The 4,936-nt window shown below is 39.1% G+C and overlaps 1 pseudogene; it reads right to left on the reverse strand.

Annotated features, from left to right (window-relative positions):
* Positions 1–1,152: 1,152 nt before the first annotated feature.
* Positions 1,153–4,597, reverse strand: LOC132404909 (uncharacterized; annotated as a pseudogene).
* Between the last annotated feature and the right edge of the window lie 339 nt (positions 4,598–4,936).

Below are 4,936 nucleotides of genomic sequence, written 5' to 3' on the forward strand. Positions count from 1 at the left end.
CTCCCCCTGTGAGCAACTCACTGATGGGGTAGGCCTGCAGTACTTTAAATTCCTAATGTTCAGCAGGATCATGTGATGCGTAAAAATGCACAGTTCATGCAAGTTCTTCAAATATTGTAAAGATTTAACATCAAATAATCAAAATGATACTTCATATGCTATTGAATAAACGTGATCTCATTAATTATAAGCCAATCATTCACAGTGAATTCTTTTGGCTATAGAAGAAACAAAATAAGCAATATTTTCCTTTGCATTGTTTCTCAAAATATTTGCATTGAATCTGATCTTAATGTGCAACCAACTATACGACATAAAAATGAAAAATGCTTTTCATTTATATAGGAACAGATGGGTCATTGCAAGTCATTATAATGCCAGAAGTGTATTTAGTTAAGTGTAGTCACTGTTACTGCTTGGTAGATAGCAAGAATGAGATGGACTACAGATTTTAATGACTTGTTGGCTGACAGTGAGGAAGTGATGAAAGTCAGCAATGTTCAGGAGGCTCATTTTAAAGTGAAGTCGGATATCTTGGGGGGTTGTAAGGCAGGAGGAGGTTACAGAAAGAGGACAAGATCATTGAAAAGATTTGAAAATGATGAAAGCTTCAAAGATAAGGAACTTAATTGCAATGTAACTGATGGGAATAATGCTGGTGCAAGTTGGGACATCGGCATCAGAGGCTTCATTGAGTACAAATTTACAGAGAGAAGAAGGTTGCAATCAAGTGTTCAGTATAACAGTGAATCTTACACGTCACAAAGACATGGATTATAGGCAGAGGCAGAAATGTGTCATGTTACACTTGTGGAAGCAGGTGACGGAAATGGTGGCGTAGAGATATGAGATCTGAAAATCAACTCAAATCAGGCATGACAGCAATGTTGCAAATTATCCAGTTTAGACACTGTTAGGGAGAAGCTTAGAGTCAGTGGCAAGGATCTGATGTCTCTGCTGGGGCTGAAGATTTTTGATTCAATATTTGAGCTGAGGATGAACGTTCAGATTAGAATGTCAAACAAAAGGTCCAACAATTTAAAGAGAACAAAAGTTTTGGAGGAGTGATAGCAGGTTAAAATCAAATTATATCAATATACAGGTGGAATCTTGTGCCACGTTTTCTGTGGAATGTATTCTTTGAGAAGGATTTCAATTCCACGTCGGGATTGAAGTTTGCCTTGGTGCAATTGGTTTAGCACAGAGATCACCCCACAAATTTGATTTTTTTGCCTGACATACTTTTGTCAGCTCCAGACAGATAAAGCAAAATTCAACTTGGCACCTCGAACAGATAATATTTTTACATCCCGTTTGGTTGTGTTCGAGCAGCTTACCACATGTTGGGCAGGCTCGAATAGAAGGGCAATTCTTCACTACAGTACCTAACAGGTTGACTAATGGGCAACTGCGTTGTGTGTCCAGTTCCAAATTGGTGCACCCTTCATTATCACATCGGTCAGAACGTGGGACACGTCCCTTCCATGGTTTCAGGCACTGCCAACAGAACTTGTAAACATTCCCCTTTTCTGCAGTACAGATAGTGCAGCGGACACTCAAGTTACTCAGGTCTGTGCGTTCAACAAATGTTCCACATCCAGGACACTGTGGATAAGCAAAAAGATAAGCAAAAAAGATTGGCAAAATTAATTACTTCACACTGATGACCCTTATAATGCATGACCTAAATAAATATGCTTCAAATGTTATAGGCTGCTGTGACTAACTTTACCACAAAATGATCAAACTTTCTTTAATTTCTGATGAAGTCTGCTTCTTTACTTGGAATTTGCATTTGTAATCTTCCTAGGTTAGAGCTTAAATCTTTCCCCCATATCCTGCTAAACTGTGGGGCTCAGGAGTAGATTACAATTTTTAAAAATGCATTTTAGCTAATTAGAAGACAGTAGAGAAATTTGTTTGTGATAAGAATATTGAGCATAGGAGCAAAATAAATTTGCTATTTCATAGAAATTTACTGTTTCTAAATTGCTCATATATGGTTTCTACTCACAGAATGTAGACATGGACACATGTTTGATATGTGAGTCTACTGCATCAATTTGGACATGCTAATCAAAGAGGTAACTCTCAATTAAATATTTATTATATGCTGACAACGAAGTATTTTCTATGAAGCAAATGTAATGCAGACACAAACATTGAAATGCACACTTTAATAGACTTACTGATTTGTGAGATCAGATTGTGAGACTTACTGATTTGTAATCACAGTACTCAGCTGCAGCCAGTACAGCAACTGTTTCCTCAAAATGCAGCTGCTCCTCTCTGGTCAGTACTGCCAGCTTGCGAACTTCATGGTAGGGCCATTCCTGTCCACATGCCTGTCCATCAGCTTTCACCGCTGGGCAGTGGAATTTGTACTGACCCTGTAATTTCAAATTTTATTAAAATTTAATGCTTTAAGTTGCTTTCTTCCTAGATAATGAGAATGGCAGAAATAACTTCGTCATTTTACCCAACTCTTCAATGCCACATTCTCTCTCTCAAATCACTGCCTGAGCCCAGGAGTGTTGAACACTGATGTCTAATCCAGTGCAAGGAATATTCACCACATTGTTTATTCCTCATGAAGAGGGACTAAGTTAACTATGTTTGTATTTACTAGAGCTTAGAAAAATGAGAAGGGATCAAAGTCACAATCAGGTTGAGTTGGTTGAAGGTAAACTTTTTTAAAGTTACACTCTCAACACCACCTGCACCCAAAATATTTTTACCAGATAGAGTGTGGTCAGGTACTTCTTGGTGGAGGCACTAAAGATTATTACATTCTCTCTCACATCTTTGCAAAAGATTCTCCTGATAAAATGTAAAATCAAAGTAATTATTGAAAATAAACCAGCAGTGTTGATCTATTTACAATTTTATAGTTATATGGCACTTTGAAGCTCTCAAATCACAATCTCTTATCCGATTCAGAAGGCTTCAACACCATGCAGTCAGAGAGTTTGAATCTACTGCGTGTTTGTAGGACATTTCTGCCCGCAAAATATTGGGATCATAGTCTCCTGAAATAATGAGTGATGCAGTCATTTCATCTTATGGAAATGATGAGTCGCCAAGTATTTGCATCTAAATTCCAGTCAGAAAATAAAAAATAACTGAATCCACAGACTGCTATATTTCTTGGAAATCTAAATACGAAAATAGCCATGAGAAGCAAAAGCCATAATGGATTATTCTTTTAAGTATTTTTTCTACTAATGCCCCTATTCTATTCAGTAGTAACTTCCAATTGTATAGAATAACTATAAATATTCTCAAGGAAAAGACGCAATTGAGACCCATTTCCCAGAATATTGATTTCCATCCACCTGTATGTTTCACATATTGGCTGACAGCTGTGAGTGAATCGGAATGAAATGCCTGAAATAGGCTTGACAGAATAGGATTGGAATATCCTTCACAGTGGTCCTGGAGAAACAGGGATTTAAATGTTAATGGTCTTGAGCAATGCTGTGGGCATCATGGAAATACTAACTGAGCACCTTTATTCATTTCCTTGATGCTGGGACACATCAACAGTGATGTAACCTGGGGTCATTGTGTGCTTCGGGTCTTTCGATAGCAGACTCTCACCCAGGTGACCCAGCCAGGGTTGATCAGGCCCTGGCTTCTATCCCAGTGGCACTGGTCCACCGGTCACACCTCCTGATCCAAAGCCTCCTGGAGGTTTGTTCAGCAGACTCTGTGATGGTCCTGATGACTCTTTTTATTGCAGCCCCCATAATTCCAAAGAGAGAGTAAGTTCTGCCCAGCGAATGGCCAGCAAAATCTTTCCACCCCAACTCTACAGGCTCACATCATTCCCTTCAACCCTGCCTCTGGTACTGCTCTCCTAGCCCTTGGTATTTGGCTTTCTTCGGTTCAAATGCCTCCTCATTCTGGTCTTCCCAAGGAATTGTCAGTTCCACCATTCATTGTTAAATCATATCAGAGATGATAATACAGACAGTTAAATGGACTGTTTTATTTGCAAAGTGCCTGGCTCCACCCCAATTCAGGTATTGGCTGTCCCAATGGAACAGTTCATTTTTCTCCATGTCTGTGTCCAGGGCGCCATGAATTGTGACCCATTTCTCCCACGTCAGTACCTCAGACAACCAATCAAATCCAGGTTCAAACTAAGGAATTGTTATACATATAGTGAGGCTTCTTTAGAACTTTTGCTCATGCGTGCAAGGAAGAGTATTTAGATCCCGATATACACTGTCCCTTATTACCACTACATGCACTTTCACTCTCGCATTCTCCTGTACATATGGACGACGGCTGACAGTATTTAGACAGGTTTTGGATATTGAAAGCCAGAGGCTCAGTGACCCCAAAATCTTAGTGCACCATGAAACAAAAATTATCATATTCAATCCATGACCCTTTTTGTTCCAAATTTAAAACTGCATATATGATTTGAATCTAGCAGTAAATTCAACTGTTTCAATCTTCCAAAATAATTCCTGTAATAAAAAAAATCGTATTTATATTTACCTGTGATTTCATCTTTTCCTTTCACAAATCTTAGAGTGTGATCACTTTGGTCGTAACGTTTCTCTCCCTGTTCTGGTAGAGTTGTCATCTTCCGAGCTGTGGAGCAGAAACTTTCTGTAATAGAACCCTCTCTGGAAAGTCCCTTCACCAACAACCCCGGAATATGACAACTACAACTATCAATCACATGATACTGCACTTTGGCACCTCGTGTTTACCTGCAGGATTTAAGGCACACCCCTTCAGGAAAGGAAACTGCTCTGAATACATTAACACATTCCTTTCCAGGTGGTAATGTTTACAGCCAATTCTTCACACTGTTCAGGGATGGGTTATGATTTTATGTAGGAGTTCTGCTTCCATGGGTGACACTGGTGACATGTACATCTTTGCTTGACATTAATTACACCAGGAATGTGCGTCAATG

Source organism: Hypanus sabinus, chromosome 2 (genome assembly GCF_030144855.1).
Source record: "Hypanus sabinus isolate sHypSab1 chromosome 2, sHypSab1.hap1, whole genome shotgun sequence".
Classification (NCBI taxonomy): domain Eukaryota; kingdom Metazoa; phylum Chordata; class Chondrichthyes; order Myliobatiformes; family Dasyatidae; genus Hypanus; species Hypanus sabinus.